The following is an 18,812-nucleotide window of genomic DNA, read 5'->3' as shown; positions in this document are numbered from 1 at the left end:
GAACATAGATTTGTAGAAGACTCATGCATAATCTTTATCGGTAGTGATTGATGTAGGTGATTTAGATGCTTATCATATGGGGAAGGAAGGTATCTTCAGCATTCAAATACAAGACAATGTTTTTAGCATAGCAAAGGCAAAAGTTAGGTCTTTGTGAGCAGGGGTCAATAGCCTGTTTTCTTGAGGGGAGGAAAAACATGTTTCTCAGGAAATGCAATATTTGCTCCCATAATCACATAGAAGAAATTTCTATAATAAGTTCCTTCAGAAGGTGCAATCAGCATATATTAGGGTCAGAATAATATCATTCAACAAGGTGCCTTGGGGGATTGGTGCTCAGGCAAAAATAATTGAGTGAGGGGTAGATATCAGTCACCATCTGACAGCAGGAGGCCTTGCAAACCTGCCTTAACCTCACAAGGAGTATTCTCAACTAGTGAGTTCAGAAATGGCTCCCAACACAGCCTACAAGGCACCTCACATGCCCCCTCCTATTTCCAGAGGTATTCATCTGTGTGGTCATTCTCTTCCTTTTGTCCCTCTTCCTCCTTCACTTTCTTCATCCGTGTAGAAGTGCTTTTAGGAATACGGGGTCCAACAATGGAATGTGGAAAGGGCTCACGGTGACAGCTGGCTGAATACAGACAAGCCCATCAGGCGAATCACCTCAAAATATCCCTGGGCCCTAACTGACAAATGCGCTATTACAATCAGGCACAGTTACCAAGAAAGGGAGAATTCCATATTGCCATACTTCCCCTCACCGTTCCTCTTTAGTTTTCATTTTTTGAAAAATACCTCACTAACCGTGAGATCATGGCCTGAGCCGCAATCAAGAGGCACTTAACCAACTGAGTCACCCAGGTGTCCCATCCCTAAACAAATTTTAAAGCCATATTTCATCATTTATATTTTTCTTGAAATATATATTTCAGAAAGAAACATAGTATTATAGAATTATATTCTTTATGTAATATACTAATGTAGTATTCCATTCTGTTTTTTATTTCTGATATTTATATATTTCCCTTTTGTTCAGACTTTTCAAAAGATTTTTTTCTGTGTTTAGTTCATTTCAATGATCCACCTTTTCATTCTATTTACCTATTTTATGTTTTTAATAATAAATGTATTATAATCATTTTTACTTGAAAATTTTATAAACTTTTATTATTAATTACTATATGTATCTATAGGACCAAAATTTCCTCAGAGCTTTTATTTTCCTATAACCCATATTTTATTATACACTATACAATGTTGTAGTTGTCAATCATTTATAAATAGTCTGTGATTATGGCTTTGATTTATACTTTATGTATTCATATATATTTCAAAATTTTCAAGTTGTTAATGGTTTGGGGGGATTTGTTCTTAATTTTAGATAATGTAACTTATACAATTTCTATATTTGGTGGCATACTGACATTTTGATGGCCTATTGTTAATTACTTTTTAAAAAAATAGTTTATTGTCAAATTGGTTTCCATATAACACACAGTGGTCTTCCCCACAAGGGCCCTCCTCCATTACCACCACCTCTTTTCCCCCTCCGTCTTCCCCTTCAACCCTAGATTCGTTTTCAGTATTCAGTAGTCTCTCAGGTTTTGTGTCCCTCTCTCTTCCCAACTTTCTTTCCCTCTTCCCCTCCCCCTGGTCCTCCATTAGGTTTCTCCTGTTCTCCTGTTGGACCTATGAGTGCAAACATATGGTAGCTGTCCTTCTCTGCCTGACTTATTTCGCTTAGCCTGACACCCTCGAGGTCCATTCACTTTGCTTAAATAGCTTTATTGTGAGGCGCCTGGGTGCCTCAGTCCGTTAAGAGTCCGGCTTTGGCTCAGGTCATGATCTCACAGTTTGTGGGCTGGAGGCCCGCATCAGGCTCTGTGCTGACAGCTAGCTCAGAGCCTGGAGCCAGTCTTCTGATTCTGTGCCTCCCCCTCTTTCTGAACCTCCCCTGCTCATGCTGCCTCCCTCTCTGTCTCTCTCTCTCTCTCAAAAATAAATAAAACATTAAAAAATATAAATACCTTTATTGAGATATAACTTACATACTATAAGCTTTACCTATTTATTATGCACAATGGAGTAGTTTTTAATATATTTATAGAGTTGTGTGACTATCACCATAATCTATTTTTAGATCATTTTCATCACTTCCAAAACAAACCTTGAACTCATTAGTATTCATTCTTACCCTCCCCCTACTTCCTCTTCTCAGCCCTAGGCAATCACTAGTCTACTTCCTGTCTCTATAGATTTACTTGTTCTAAATATTTCACATAAATAGTTTCATGCAATATGTGGTCTTTACATGTCTGGCTTCTTTCAGTTAGTATGTTTTGGGGGTTCATCTATGTTATAGTATGTATCAGAACTGCATTCCTTTTGATTGCTGAATAACAGTCTATTGTATGAATCTACCATATTTTGTTTATCCACTCATCAGTTGATGAGCAGTTGTTTCCACTGTTTAACTATTATGAAGAAGCTGTTATGCATAACTTTTTGTGTGGGCATATGTTTCCTTTCTCTTAGGTGTAGTGTAGGAGTGAAATTCCTGGGTAATATTGTAGCTCTTTGTTTAACAGTTTAAAAACTGACAAACTTTTCCAAAGTAGCTGTTAACTTCTCACATTCCCATAGGGGGTTCCAATTTTTCCACAAGCTCACCAACACTTGTCATTGCCTTTTTTTTTTTTTTTTTTGTCTTTTCAATTATAGCTGTTCTAGTGGGTGTGAAGTGGTATCTCACTGTGGTTTTGATTTGCATTTCTCAGATGACTGATGATGTTGAGCATCTTTTCATATGCCTATTAGTCATTTGTATATCTTCCCATTTTCAACTGCAGAGTAGTGAGAGCACAGAAATGAAGGAAGATTAAAGGAACAAGTTGGAAAAATAGCGAGGAAGCTAATCTCAGTTTCTTTTCCTGTTGCCATGAGGCAGGTCTGGAGTTGGTGGAAGAGATAAGTTTTCAATTGAATAAGATTGTATTAGACTATAATAGTAATAAAGCAAAAAGATTATTTTAAATATACAGTGAAGAAAAAATAACATTCATAATGGCAGTTAAATGTATCTTAAAGAAACAGATCAAACAGGCAAAAATAAGTAAAGATAGGGGAAATTTAAAATCATGCAATTAACCTGTTATATCCCATATACCCCTGTATGCTTTCCCATCACAGCAAATTTATCAGAATTGTCAAAAGTAGAGAATTTTGTAAGAGTCACCTTAAGGTGGCGACCGAGGGGCCATTTCTCTGGGGGCTGGAGGAGAACACGTGCACAGACGACCCCCGCCCCTCACCTGCAGACCTGGGATGTCCTGCCCCATTTGGAAACAGCCAATCATGAAGCTCCAGCTTCCCATCACCCTGACAGATGAGGCAACCTATTCCATCCCGCCACGTCCCTGAAATGCCCTTATTTGATAATCTGCCCTCCCAAGGTCAAGCCCAGAACCCCCTCACCCATAACCCCCCCCCATCGCCTATCAGGCGCGACTTCCCTGACTCCCCACTCCCGGGGTCATGGGACCTCGCCCGGGAATCACAGATCCCAATAAAGGCTTTCTTGGCTCCATAACGTGGTCTCTTTCCTCCTATCTCTGCCTCCATCTATTAAATCTTACAAATTTACTTCCCGTTCATTCACCTCTCAGCCCAATTTAATCTACCTATACCCCCACAGTTCCAACGAGATAACAATTACCCAGGTCAGTAAAGTCTTCTATTTTGCCAAATCCATGGAAAATGTTCAATGTTACCTTATTTGAGCTCTCAGTAGGATTTGACATGGTTGACAAGTCCCTACTACTTGGAACAGTTTCTTCCTTTTGGCTTACATAACGCAAGCCTCATATCATCATCACCACTATCTCCCATCATCTCTTCCTGGTTTTCTTATGTTATTCAGGCTGCCCGCCCCCCCTTAAATTTCTGTTTCTGATTTCTAATTTAATTCCATTGTAGTTAGAGAACATGTGAGAAAGCTATAGAGGGTTAGTAGAGTTTCTAAGTGGGTGAGAATGCTGACTTAATGCTGGTGGAGGGGGGGGTCAGAACAGGCTTCCTTGGTTTTAAAAGTGACTCCAGCTGAACTGTGAAGCAAACTAGAAAAGGAAGAAGTGTGGAGAAGAGCATTATAGACCAAAGAGATGTGCCCCATGGTAAGTGAGGAAACGTGGGGCACTCCAGTCAATTAAAAAAAAAAAGGCCACTGGGGCCCCATAATAGTATTTAAGTGGGAGAGTGGTGGAGGACGAGGCTGGAAAGATGAATAGGATCCACTGTGTGGAGGGATGTGTCTACCGTTAACAGTTTTGTCCCTTCTTCATAGAGTCTTGGGAAGTCATAAAAAAAATTTGAAGGGAGGGTGGTAGTATATGATACGATCATATTTAAAATTTTAAAACCACTGATTAAAATTTGGAAAATGTATTGGGTGGGCAACAATGAATGAAGAAAGACCAATTGGTAGGAGGACTAAAAGAGATGGTGGCAATTTGCACCAGAATGTTGGTGGTGAAAGGATGCGAATAGATTTGAAAGATATTTGTGAGGTAAAGTTGACAGATCATGGTGATAGATTAGATATGAATAATGAGAGGAGGCTGTCAAAGATGACCTGTGTGGAAGCATTTCGTTTTGGGATAGTCTTTCAAATTTTTCTGGGAATAGTACAGTAATTTTACTTGTTTAAATTTTTTTTCTGGGGGTGCCTAAGTGGCTCAGTTGGTTAAGCATCCGACTTTGGCTCAGGTCATGATCTCACAGTTCATGGGTTCAGGCCCCGCGTCGGGCTCTGTCCTGACAGCTAGCTCAGAGCCTGGAGCCTGCTTCACATTTTGTATCTCCCTTTCTCTTTCTGACCCTCCCCTGCTCACACTCTCTCTATCTTGTAAAATTAATTAAAAAACATAATTTTTTTTTTCTGTTCCAGCATTAACTGTTTCCTTGGGGTTAGTTCTGTGTCCAGCTTAGTTTCTCTCTGTTGTGTGTGTGTGATTTTTTTTAGTTGAACTGACCTGTATTGGTAAGTGGGATGAATTTCCCCACAAAATATGAAAATTATGAATCTCCTAATCGCAAATACATAGGCTAATTTTGAGAAGGCAAGTAAACTCAGGTGGCTGCATTACTGGCTACCCACGTGCTTAGCTTTTCTGTGTGGAAACTCCATGGCCAGTGTGAAGCTGGACATTGAAACCATTTTGTTTCTGTCCTTGATGTGGCCTCTGGAATTTTTCATATAACTCTGTCTCTCTCTCCCCAGTGAAATATATTTTTCTTCTAGCTTTATCCTAGAATCAAGTATCAGCTCTTCTCCCTGGGACTGATTCAGCTTTTCTGAGTCTCTTTACTTAATTTCTACCCATGAGCATTCCAATTTCCAGATCCAGCTGTCTCTGATATTAGGGATTTTTTAGCTTTTCCCATTTCCTTTAGCTGTGTGTTTGTGATCCTCATAAAGTCGTAGATGTGGACAGAGGGTGGGGTCCTGCTACTGTAATACCCAAGTTTCCAATGTCGCCCCCAAAAGCAGAGACCGCCAGGGAGACTGGGTCACACATGCAATAGCAAAGGGCTTTATTACTATGGGCTTATACACAGCGTCTTGCAGACTCCACCAACGCAGTGGATCCACGTGGAGCGAGAGCCCTGAATATGGCGGGGCAGGGGCTCTTTTAGGAGAGGGCGTTATAGGAAATGGTGACACAGGCACAGTGATCCAATCCCTACCACCCTCCCCCATCAATACTGGCAGTTGTGGGAGCCAATCAGAACATTTAGAGTATTGACCAATCAGAGTGGGCCCCAGACCCTTAAGCAGGCTGTGGCTAGGACCCTCACGCAGGGCGTGGCTAGGGCCCTAAAGTAGGGCGTGACTAGTGTTAACCTCCATCTTTAGGCCCGCCCCCAGAAATGTTAATGGTGTTAGCTGGCCTTTGAGGTCAGAGGGGAAGCCTGAATCAGACAAAAGTCCTTATATTTGGGGCACCTGGGTGGCTCAGTCGGTTGAGCCTCCGACTTCGGCTCAGGTCAGATCTCACGTTTGTGGGTTCGGGCCCCGCATCGGGCTCTGTGCTGACAGCCAGCTCAGAGCCTGGAGCCTGCTTCTGATTCTGTGTCTCCTTCTCTCTCTGCCACTCCCCATCTCATGCTCTGTCTCTCTCTGTATCAAAAATAAATAAAACATTAAAAAATTAAAAAAAAAGTCCTTATATTCCCCCTCTGTCTTGTAACTGACCCAATCCAGATTGTTATCCTCTGTGTCCATTAGGGCTGCTGCCTGGAGGTTTGGGATAATAGGGGCAGGTTTTCCATACATAATTTCAAAGGGAGTTAAACCCATTTGGTAGGGAGAGTTTTGCACCTGATACAGGGCAAAGGGAAGGAGGGCCACCCAGTCTCTGCCAGTCTCTAGGGTCAATTTAGTTAAGGTCTCTTTTAGAGTTCTATTCATTCTTTCTTCCTGTCCTGAACTTTGGGGTCTATATGCACCCTCCTCAGTGTATTTGAGATTATCAGGTAGGTTGGGGTCTCTGGGGTCTGGGAGGACTACAGGCAAGGCATCGTTGGGTTCCAGGGCTACTCCCTTGGCTGTTTTATCAGCCAGGTTGTTTCCCTTGGCAACAGGGTGATCTCCTTTCTGGTGGCCATGGCAGTAGATAATGGCCACCCTTTTTGGTAGCCATAGGGCCTGTATTAGGTCCATGATTTCTTGTTTTTTTTTTTAATAGTCTTTACCTCTGAGGTCAGGAGACCCCTTTCTTGATAAATAGCTCCATGCACATGGGCTGTTGTGAAAGCGTACCTGCTGTCTGTATAGATGTTGACTCAAGTCTTTTCCCAAAGTTAGTGCCTTTGGCAGGGCAATTAACTCAGCCCATTGGGCTGAGGTCCCTGGAGGTAAGGGTTGGGCCCAAATTACCTTATTGTTGGTAGTCACAGCCGCTCCTGCTTTTCTTTTCCCATCCCGGATGAAGCTACTCCCATCTGTGAACTAGGTATGGTCTGCGTTTTGAAGAGGCACATCCGTCAGGTCTCCTTGGAAGCAGTGTACCTGGGCCAGGATCTCAGCACAATCATGAAGCGGGGGTCTGCATCAAGATTGGGTAGGAGTGAGGCCGGATTAAGTGAAGAAGGAGGCTGGAAAAGAATTCTATCCGGGTTGAGTAGCAGTGTCTGGTAATGAGTTATTCGGGCATTGCTGAGCCACTGGTCAGGTGGTTGTTTTAGTACCCTCTCGATTGCATGGGGGGTGGTCACGGCCAGAGATAGTCCCAGAGTCAATTTTTCAGCGTCCTTACCTAAAGATGCCACTGCAGCCCCAGTCCTTAAACAGGGGGGCCATCCGGCCACTATTGTGTCCAAGCGTTTGGACAAGTAGATCACTGGCCTTTTCCAGGGTCCTAGCACCTGGGTCAGCACACTCTTGACCACCCCTTTACTTTCATCCACAAACAGGTGGAAAGGCTTAGTAATGTTGGGAAGCCCTAGCGCTGGTGCCGACAAGAGCTGTTTTGAGAGTTTCAAATGCTTGTTGATGTTTAGGGGTCCATTGAAACTCACTCTTGTCTTTGGTCAGTTCATATAAAGGCTTAGCAATTTCTGCAAAGCCTGGAATACACAATCTGCAAAACCCCGCTGACCCCAGGAACTCTCTCATCTGTCTGGGGTTTTTAGGTGGGGGCATGTGGAGGATGGTGTCCTTTCTGGCCAGAGACAACCATCTATGTCCATCCTTGAGGATGTATCCCAAATAAGTAACTTGGGGCTTACAAATGTGAGCCTTTTTAGCAGAGGCTCTGTGTCCCAATTTGCCCAATGTCAGGAATAGATTTTTAGTTCCCTGAAGGCAGCTTTCTTCAGAGGTGGCTGCGATCAGGAGATCATCAACATACTGCAACAACGTAACGTCTGGTTCCCTCTGGTACTCACCCAAGTCTTCTTGCAGTGCCTCATCGAAGATGGTAGGGGAGTTTTTAAACCCCTGAGGAAGTCAAGTCCAAGTCATCTGCCCGTTAATGCCAATATCAGGATCATGCCACTCAAAAGCAAAATATCCTTGACTTTTGGTGGCCAGGGGCAGGCTAAAAAAGGCATCTTTTAGGTCAAGGACTGTATACCACTGCTTCTCAGGTGGCAGGAAGCTCAGAAGAGTGTACGGGTTAGGGACAGTAGGATGTATATCCATTACCCATTTGTTAACCTCCCTGAGGTCCTGCACTGGCCTATAGTCATTAGTACCAGACTTTTTAACAGGGAGCAAAGGAGTGTTCCAGGCAGACTGGCAGACCCTTAAAATGCCCGGGTTTAAAAGGCAGTGGATGTGGGGTTTAAACCCCTCCTTGGCTTGTTGAGGCATGGGTACTGTCTAACTGCAACTGGGTCAGCCCCAGGTTTTAGTTCAACAAATATGGGTGGGCAATGGTTTGCCAGCCCTAGACCCCCAGTTTCGGCCCAGGCTTGTGGGTATTTCTGGAGCCACTGGTCAATGTGGGCATCAGGAGTTAGGGGCTCCTCATATAAGTGGTACTCATTAGCTAGTTGGAGGGAGAAGCCCTGAATAGGCTTCCCGTCCAAACTTAAGAGTTGTGCTCCTTGCGCGCCAAAATGAATCTGGGCCCTCATTTTTGATAAAAGGTCTCTCCCCAGCAGGGGATAAGGACAGTCTGGGATTATCATGAAAGAGTGGGTTACCTGGCCCACACCTAAATCTACTGATCTTTGGGTAGTCCATGAATACTGTTTGGTCCCGGTGGCACCTTGGACCCAAGATCGCTTACTTGAGGTAGGCCCATTGGCTTCTAATAATACTGAGTGTTGAGCCCCAGTGTCCACCAGGAAGTCAGTTGGTTTCCCTTCCACTTTAATAGTTACCCTAGGTTCGGGGAGGGGCTCCGAACCCTGTCCCCCCTAGTCACTGTCTCCAGCAAACAATACGTTTGGCTTTTTTTTTTTCTGGGACAGTTATCCCTCCAATGCCCCTCTTCCTCACAAAAGGCGCACTGGTTTCTTTTTTTGCAGTTTTCCTTCCAGTGCCCTTCCTCTCTACAGAAGTGGCACAGGTTCTTACCCATTGGTGGTCTTTGACGTCCTGAAGGGTCATTTGGTTTTCCTCCCTCTGCAATCCCTCTTAGTTGGTGCCGACGGTCCTTTAGGTCTGCAGTCATGGCCAGTAACACTTTAGCCAAATCTCTATTTCATCTTTTTTCTGCCTTTACTTGTTTTTCCTCAACACTGTCCCTGTTATTGTACACTCTTTCTGCTATCTCTACTAGATCTCGGAGAGTCTTTTCTCCAAGGCACTCGACTTTCTGTAGCTTTCTCTTAATGTTGGGCACAGCCTGGTTAATGAAAGCCATTGCCACGGTTGACTTATGATCTGCATGTTCTGGATCGAACGGGGTGAACTGTCGGAAGGCTTCCATCACCCGTTCTAGAAAAACGGTGGAGCTTTCATTTGTCTCCTGCCTTATATCATATACCCTAGTCAGATTAGTGGGCCTCTTAGCAGCTGCTTTGAGACCTGCCAATAGAGCCTGGCGATAGACCTTGAGGCGCTCCTTACCTTCTCCTGTGTTATAATCCCAATTGGGGCGGACGAGGGGAAATCCAGCATCAATGTCAGTGGGGTTTATGGTGGGTACTCCTGTCGGACCAGGAACGAGTTTTTGTGCTTCCAACACGATTCGTTCTGGCTCCTCAGTTGTAAACAGAACCTGTAACAATTGTTGACAATCATCCCAAGTGGGTTGGTGAGTAAAGAGTACAGTTTCTAATAACCCAATGAGGCCTCTGGGGTTCTCTGAGAAGGGGGGTTTTTGAGATCTCCAGTTGTAAAGGTCAGAAGAGGCAAAAGGCCAATAATGATGAGGCTGATTGCCTGCCTCGTGTATAGATCCCATGGCTCGCAAGGGGAACATCGTGGAGTCTACTTCTGGGATGGTGCCCCTTCGGCCACGGGTCCCATATGCTGGGCCTCTTTCAATGGGAGGGGATGGAGCAGAGGAAGATGGCTGTGGTGGCAATGGGACATTAGGAGCAGGGTCAGAGGGAACTGGGGGGGGGGTGTCGGTAAGGTGGAGGGGGAAAGAGGAGGTCCTCATCTGCTCCTCCCTGCAAAACTGGGTAGGGGGGTGCTGAGGGCAAGGCCATAATTCGTCTCGGCTTTTCTTCTTCTGGGTTTCAAGTCACCAGAACCTGAGAAGATACTGGAGAAAGAAAGGATTTCACCCAAACGGGTGGGTTAGTGACCAGATCCTTCCAGACAACAATGTATGGGATCTGATCCGGATGGCCCCCCATACATTGGAAAACGCTTTCTTCTATTGCTTCTATGATCGGAAGGTGAAAAGTACCCTCAGGGGGCCATCCTGACTCGAAAGCAGGCCATTTAGATGTGCAGAATATAGTCATCTTTCCCTTTTCGACATCCACTGATAAATTGTGAGCTCGAACCCTAACTTCCTTGAAGTGAAACAGAACCAGGTCTAGAGGTTTTGAAGCGGACTTTCCCATGACGTGAGTCCCAACAAAATAAAACAGCACGAAAGACAGAGTTAAGCCACAGAACACAAGAATTAGTCCTCCTGGCCAGGGGAGGAGAAAATGAAAGTAAGATGATGGTCTTTGTGCTCTTTCCAAAGAAAAATATGTAGGGTAAAGACCCAAAATTTCCATAAGAAAGTCCCTAAATGTAGTCACAACAAAAATCATACTTAGACAAATGAATGCACAGAGAAACATACACAAGTGTCTCCAACAAAAACGAAACCCTACTGCTGCCACCAGCAGGATTTCTAACAGACAAGACAGGGGGACCCAATCTTTTTCCATCGCCTGTGTCCCTGCAAGCGCTGCAGAACTGGAACCCTATCTCAAACCTTACACAAATGCGAGTGAGTGCCCTACCTACACCTGTATCTCCAACAGATGCTGCACTTGCCACTCGTATCTCCACGAATGTGAACAGTTAACGATGCTTGCCTGTGGAATTCAGACACTTTGTTTCCCTCCCAAGGAGGACTTACACAAGCAAAGCACACAGAGAAACATACCACACCATAAACAGATGCACAGAGAAACAGACACAAGTTGGCTCTATGGCTAAGCCATGGGCACCCAGCTTTCCCTTGTGCCACTGGTGTATGACCTGTTCCAGAGAGCCACCAGAATCCTGGCAAGAGGAGACTTACTTGTCCCAGCTCCAGTTTCCCCTTGCCAGCAGGCCGTTTTGACACCAGAGCCATGGAACCTAACCTCACCCGTGTGTACTCTGGAGTCCGTCTGACAAGAGGAGACCTGACCCAGTCTTCCTCTGTACCTAAAGGGAGTTACCCTGCTGCCACTAGGGAAACCCCCTGGACCAAGGAAGTCAAATTCCGATTGCCCCCCCTTAGCCCTCTGGACCTCAATAAACGTCGGAGCCTGGATCCCTCTCTGGTCCTGTGGGTCCAGGACGTCTCCTGGCATCCACGGCCCTGAGAATTAGCGGAGCATCCACCTGGCTTCTTTAAGCCTGAATCAGACATGCGTCCTTACACTACTACCATGGTAGGTGACTGATCAGTCAGACAACAGATGGTCCCAAAGGACCCAGACGGTCTGAAGACCCAGACAGACTGATGCACACAGAAGGACAAGAAATGACTGCACTCACCAGCCGGCGATTAGGCCCAACGTGTCTGGGTTCTAGGGGCTCTGTGGGGGGTAGGATTTCCGAGCCAACACACCATATGTAATTCCCAAGTTTCCAATATCACCCCCAAAAGCAGATACTGCCAGGGAGACCAGGTCATGCATGCAAAAGCAAAGGGCTTTATTACTATGGGCTTATAAGCACAGGCTCGCAGACTCCATCAAAGCAGTGGATCCACGTGGAGCGAGAGCCCCAAACACGGAGGGGCAAGGGCTCTTTTAGGAAGGGGGCCTTACAGGAAATGGCATCACAGGCACAGTGATCCAATCCCTACTCCCTCCCCCCCATCAATACTGGCAGTTGTGGGAGCCAATCAGAACATTTAGAGTATTGACCAATCAGAGTGGGCCCTGGACCCTTACGTAGGGCATGGCTAGGACCCTCACGTAGGGCGTGGCTAGAGTCCTAAAGTAGGGCGTGGCTAGTATTTACCTCCATCTTTAGGCCCGCCCCCAGAAATGTTAATGGTGTTAGCTGGCCTTCAAGGTCAGAGGGGAAGCCTGAATCAGACATGCGTCCTTACACTACAACCATGGTAGGTGACTTGGTATTCTGGGCTACCTGGTCATACTTACTCATACCCTCTGTCCTACTCCAACTTGATCTTGGATATACTGTTTCCATCTTACAATGGGTTGCTCCTGGGCATTTCTGACTATATGCTTTGGTGGGTCCAACATAACCCTCCTTATAATGGCAATTTGAGTTGCATCATCACTTTGTGCCTCAAAGTCAAACATTCCATAGCTACCATGGATCAGTAGCAGACTAGGAGCCTTCTCAAAAGGTATATAATTCTTTGCTGTGTAAGGAAGCAGGTCTGAACCAAACTGACTCCAATCATTAGACAATAGAAGGGCACACGTTACTCAAAGAAGGAGGGACCAAAGGCCAGCTAACACCCTTAACATTTCTAAGGGCAGGCCTGGAGATAGAAGCTACGCCCTATGTGAGGGTCCTGGGTCCACTCTGTAATTGGTTAAAGTTACTGTCAACGATGCTATAATGATTGGACCCCTGTACCTGTGTCACAATTTCCTGTAACTCCTCCTTCCCAAACTCATAAAGCCCTACCCCGCCTTTGTTCGGGGCTCTCAGCATGAATCTACTGCGCTGGTAAAGTCTGTGAGCCTGAGTTTAGGCTCCGCCAGCCTAAACACGTAATAAAGCCCTTTGCTTTTGCATGCGTGACTCGGACTCCCTGGCAGTCTCTGGTTTTTGGGGGCGATATTGGAAACTTGGGTATAACAGCTGCTGATAGCATGGCTGTGCTCCAGAACTCCTACATTATGATTCTCTCACTGGGACTTACCATAAACCACGCATAGCAAACTTTTTCTCTAATGGACTAGATGGTAAATATTTTAGGCTTTAGTGGCCATATGTTCTTTCCTTGAGGTACTTAACTCTGCTTTTGTAGTGTAAAAGTATCTATAGACCATATGCAAATGAATGTACATGGTTCTATTCATATAAAACATTTTTTAAAAAAAGGTGGCATACCAGTTTAGCCCATGGGTCATTGTTTGCTGAGCCCTGCCACCACCTCCTCAGTGATTCTTTTACTGACATTGACATCTCCAAAACTGTGTGGTCTGCTGGCTCATATGGCACAGCAGAGGTCAACTTGTACCCCAACCTGAATCTACTGCAGAGTCTTTTCTTCTCCTGAACTCCATTCAGAGTTGGCAGCATTCTTTGTCACCTAGTATATGGGCCAGAGAAGTATTCCTAGGTATGGAGTATATTGCTCTCAGAACTGGGAGGCCTATCAGGTTCTGTCCTTTGTTCTTTACATTAGGGGATGCAAGATGCAGTTATTTGTATTTTATTTTGGAGGGGATAGTTTGACCATTGAACCCCTAAATTCTTTTGTTGTGAGGCAGGTCCCTGATTCTTTGTAGGGTTTATCTCCTACCCTATGGGGCATATGTCTTAATAAGGCTACCAATTCACTAGTCAGGCAGGTTAATCAATAGAAAATTCATGAAACTCTTAGCAGGTTGGGATCAAACTCAGCATTATTCTAAATGGCATTTTTTAGGGGTGCCTAGGTGGTTCACTCAGTTAAGCATCCAACTTTTGATATCAGCTCAGATTGTGATCTTGTGGTCGTGATCTTGAAGTGGTGAGATGGAGCTGGGCATGGGCTCTGTGCTGAGTGAGGAGCCTGCTTAGGATTCTCTCTCTCTCTGTTTCTCTATCTTTTCCCCAATTGCCTGGGCATGTGCTCTCTCTCTCTTTCTCTCTCATTTATTTATTTTTGAAAGAGAGAGAGAGAGAGAATGTGCACAAGCAGAAAGAGAGGAAGACACAGTATCTGAACCGGGTTCCAGGCTCTCAGTTGTCAGTACAGAGCCTGATGGGGGAAGGAGGGGGGGAGTTCAAACTCACAAGTCTATGATCTGAGCCAAAGTTGGATGCTTAACCGACTGAGCCACCCAGGTGCTTGTAAATGGCATTCTTAAATCTGTTCCTTAAAGATTCTACAAATCTCTTGATCTTATGTTTTTTTTTTTAATATTATTTATTTTTGAGAGACAGAGAGACAGCATGAGCAGGGGAGGGTCAGAGAGAGAGGGAGATACAGAATGTGAAGCAGGCTCCAGGCTCTGAGCTAGCTGTCAGCACAGAGCCCGACACGGGGCTCAAACCCATGAACTTTGAGATCATGACCTGAGCTGAAGTCAGACGCTTAACTGACTGAGCTACCTCGGCACCCCCAAATCTGTTGATTTTAGAGGAGTTCTATTCCTTTTTTTTCTTTTTCAAAAATTTATTTAAATTCCAGTTAGTTAACATATAGTGTAAATTTGGTTTCAGGGTAGATTTTTTTTTTATAGTTTATTTATTTTGAAAGAGAGAGAGAGAGAATGATCTGGGGAGATCAAAGAGAGAGGAAGAGAAAGAGAATTCCAAGAAGGCTCCTCAATGCCAGCATGGAGCCTAACATGGGGCGCGAACTCAAGGACCGTGAGATCATGACCTGAGCTGAAATCAAGAGTCTGTTGCTTAACCAGTTTAGCCACCAGGTGCCCTGTCCTATACGAGTAGAATTTAGTGATTCAACACTTACATATAAACATCCAGTGTTTGTCATAGAGAGTGCCCTCTTAGTACCCTTCACTCATTTAGCCCATCCCCATCCACCTCCGTTCATCAACCCTCAGTTTGTTTTCTATTGTTAAGAGTCTCTTATGGTTTGTTTCCTTCTCTCCTTTCTGCTCCCCGCCCTTCCCCTATGACCATCTATTTTGTTTCTTAAATTCTACATATGAGTGAAATCATACAGTATGTGTCTTTCTCTGACTTATTTTGCTTAGCATGATACCTTCATCCACATCATTGCAAATGGGAAGATTTCATTGTTTTTGGTGGATAAATGATATTTCATTGTATATATATTTCACATTATTTAAGCTTTTTTGTTTTTGAGAAAGAATGTGCAAGTGGGGGAGGGGCAGAGAGAGAGAGGGAGAGAAAGAATTCCAAGCAGGCTCCATATTCTGTGCAGAGGCCCAACACAAGACTTGATTTCATGACCCTGAGATTATGACCTGAACTGAAATCAAGAGTCAGGTGCTTAATTGACTGAGCCACCGAGGTGCACGAGCATACCATATCTTCTTTATCCATTCATCAGTCAGTGGACATTTGGGCTCTTCTCATAGTTTGGCTATTGTTGATAAGGCTGCTATAAACATTGGGGTACATGTACCCCTTAGAATCAGTAGTTTTGTGTCCTTTGAGTAAATACCTAGGAGTGTAATTGCTGGATTGTAGGGTAGTTCTATTTTTAACTCTTTGAGGGACCTCCATACTGTTTTCCAGGGTGCTGTACCAGTTTGCATTCCCAACAACAGTGTTAAGAGGGTTCTCCTTTCTCTGCATCCTAACCAACACCTGTTGTTTTCTAGCCATTCTGACAGGTGTGAGGTGGTATCTTATCATGCTTTTCATTTATATGTCCCTGATGATGAGTGATGGTGGGCATCTTTTCATGTTCCCCTTAGACATCTGCATGGTTTTTTTTTTCTTTTGAAAAATGTTTATTTATGTCTTCTGCCAACTTTTTAACTGGATTATTTGGGGTTTTTTTTGAGTGTTGAGTTTGATAAGTTCATGTAGATTTTGGATACTAACCCTTTATCAGATATGTCATTTGCAAGTATCTTCTCCCATTCCAATTCAGTAAGTTAGTTTTGTGGATTGTTTCCTTCACTGTGCTGAAAATTTTTATCTTGATGAAGTCTCACTAGTTCATATTTGCTTTGTTTCCCTTGACTCAGGCAGTGGGTCTAGTAAGAATTTGCTGTGTCTGAGGTCAAAGAGGTTGCTGCTCGATTGAAGAGTTCTACTTCTAAAATGGCAGTGTGAGGAATTTCATGGATCCATTCCTCAGTGAAATAGTATAACTGGTGAAAATTATTTAAAAAACCAACCAATGAAAGTTTCTGGAAATTGTCTTAAGGCCATACAACAAATGAAGGAACATTTATTAAGGAAAATTTATTAAAAGTTGGTAAGAACAGCCAAGAGTCTGTGACCTGATCCTTGACCCACTCCTTCCTTCCACTGTAAGCAGATGTGGATAAGAAGGTGGGGTTCCATCTTCCCTCAGCTCCCAGTGAACGGATAGGGCATTTTACTGGGAGGGGCAGGTGGCCAGTATTTTTCATCCCCTCCAATTTCAAGTTGTAGAGGCTAATTTGCAAGAGACTGCTGTTGAGGAATCGGGGCCCCCTTCTTCCACCTAGCCCCACCCATAGGTATGGAGGTTCTACCACTGGGATAGCAGGCTGAGAATATTGGGACCACAATTGTCTTTTCCTCTGTTCACTTGTAGGGCAGATATTCTATGTTGGGAACGGCAAGCCAAGAAGCTAAAGACTCTGTCCCCACTTAGTGCCTACGGAGTGGCTCAGAGATTTTTCTCCTAGGGTGAATAGGCAGTTCATAAGAACAGAGAACCCTGAAGCTCTCCCCTAAAGAACTGACTTTATTTAACTGTGGGGAGCTGCAAAGATTCAGCTGATCAGCAGCCTACAGGCGAGGAAGTGTCACTCCCTGTGGGGAGATACCTGAATTACAAAGATTGGCCGTTTACAGGCTAGGGAAGTGCTATTCCTGATTCAAGGACTGGAGACAGCCAGACTGGGGAGCCAGTAGAACAAAGATCAGCCGCATTTAGCCTTAAGTAGTGTTAATCGCTCCCCTGCCCAGCGTTGCAGTCAGCAAGTCTGGGCTTTCTTACCGATCCTTTAGACGCTGTGTTTGAAATTGCAGTTTCAGTTTCCCCTTTTCCCTAGCCTTTTCCTAAAAATCACTTGACCCTGTTTCCTAGCAACCAACCTAGGTCAGCTTCCCGCCTTAAACCCTATATAGGTGTGGGTATTTTCTCAATAAACAGAGGCTTGATCAGAAACGTTTGTCTTGCTTTCATTCTCTGTGTCCCCTGCCCCCCAATTCTCTCTCCCTCCCTCAGGAACCCACGACGATCGACTGACCTGCTGGCCCGGCCGGAATGGTCATTTAACAGTGTATGTGTAGGGGGGTTAAAACCTAAGAGTGCTCCTGGAAACAATGGAGATTTTTGTGGTAAGAATTAAGGGGAGGCTAAGAACTCTATGACAGTAACATGCTAAACCATAGGCCAGGTAGTTTGCCAAAAAGCATCAAGGTAAGAGACAGGAAGACTCATCCTAGGGTCAGGAAAACCCCTCAAAGATTGACCTTAAAATATAACCCTGCTCACAGTTTATTGGAGCAGACTGAAGCATCTTAGGCCCCAGGGTTCTGTTCAAAATAATGGAACAGTCAGACAGAAATTGGTGGAGCCCTGCTGGATGTTACATTGTAGGTGGTGGAAAACTGAATAGATCAGAGAAAGAGACAAATAGAATGCTGCTAAAAACAGTCACCCTAGGGTGAAGACTGGAACATCAGAGACATCTCTGAAGAAGAACATCAGAGACATAAGACTGCAAGAGGCAGAGTAGGGGGAGAAGAATAGAGACTTCTTCATCATAACAATCCAGCCAGTCACTAAGCAAGGAAATAATAGCAAGATGCATAAAGGGAAACAAAATCCACAGTTGCTATAATATATTGTCCAGTTTGCAACAAAAAAAAAATTATGAGGTTAAAAGAAACAGGAAAAGTATGACTCATGCAACAGAAAAAAAAGCAGGCAACAGAAACTGCCTGTGAGAGCAATCAGATATTAGAATTAGAGTAGAAGACTTCAAAGTAGCCATTATAAAATGTTCAAAGAACTAAATAGAAGCAAGATTAGAGAAGCAAAGTATGATGACAGTGTCAGATCAAATAATACCAATTAATGGAAATTATAAAAACCCATGGAAATCCTAGAGTTTAAAAAGTACAATAGAGTAATTCACCTCTACCTCTCCATCCATGGGTTTTTTTTTTTTCTTGTGGTTTCAGTTACCTGTGGTCAACTATGTCTGGCAGCAGATGATCCTCTTTCTGATACATCAAAAGAAGGTCAGTAGTAGCCTAATGCTACATCACAATTACTATGTCATTCACCTCGCTCACCTTATCACATAGGCACTTTATCATCTCACGTTATCACAAGAAGAAGGAGGTGAGTACAGTCTGATAAGATATTTGAGAGAGAGAGAGAGAGAGAGAGAGAGAGAGAGAGAGAGAGAGAGAGACCACATTCACATAACTTTTATTACAACATATTGCTATAATTGATCTATTTTGTTAGTTACTGTTGGTAATTTCTTCCTGTGCCTAATTTATAAATTAAACTCTATTTTAGGTATGTGTGTATCTGAGAAAACATAGTATATATAGAATATCAACTACTTGTGGTGTCAGGCTTCCACTGGCAGGCTTGGAATCTATCCCCTGTGGATGGGGGGTGGGGGGGAATGTAGCTGAAATGAAAAATTCATTAGAGGAGCTCAACAGGAGATTTGAACTGGCAGAAGAAGGAATTAGCAAACTTGAAAGTAGACTGATATGCAATTATGCATAATCTGAGTACAGAGAATAAGAGAATGAAGAAATGTGAACAAAAACTCAGGAAAATGTGGGACACATTAAATATGCCAACACACATAAT

At 44.0% G+C, this 18,812-nt stretch overlaps 1 protein-coding gene and 1 pseudogene across 10 annotated transcripts in view; one reads left to right on the top strand and one right to left on the bottom strand.

Moving 5' to 3' along the window:
- The window catches only part of LOC115272189 (olfactory receptor 2D3-like), a 184,094-nt gene that overhangs the window by 72,407 nt on the left and 92,875 nt on the right, over window positions 1-18,812 (top strand). For 3 of the 10 annotated variants that reach the window (XM_029915243.1, XM_029915251.1, XM_029915250.1), the window contains one exon: window positions 18,161-18,220. The gene's annotated coding sequence lies outside the window, so the exon portion shown is untranslated. Of the gene's footprint in view, window positions 1-6,995; window positions 7,125-12,178; window positions 12,253-12,993; window positions 13,069-17,198; window positions 17,312-18,160; window positions 18,221-18,812 lie in introns of those variants that run through there. The other 7 variants (XM_029915247.1, XM_029915244.1, XM_029915242.1 and 4 more) reach the window with 6 other exon arrangements.
- Window positions 492-11,288, bottom strand: LOC115272528 (annotated as a pseudogene).

This window comes from Suricata suricatta, chromosome 11, assembly GCF_006229205.1.
Source record: "Suricata suricatta isolate VVHF042 chromosome 11, meerkat_22Aug2017_6uvM2_HiC, whole genome shotgun sequence".
NCBI classification, from domain to species: domain Eukaryota; kingdom Metazoa; phylum Chordata; class Mammalia; order Carnivora; family Herpestidae; genus Suricata; species Suricata suricatta.
This window is presented reverse-complemented; position numbering and strand designations above follow the sequence as displayed.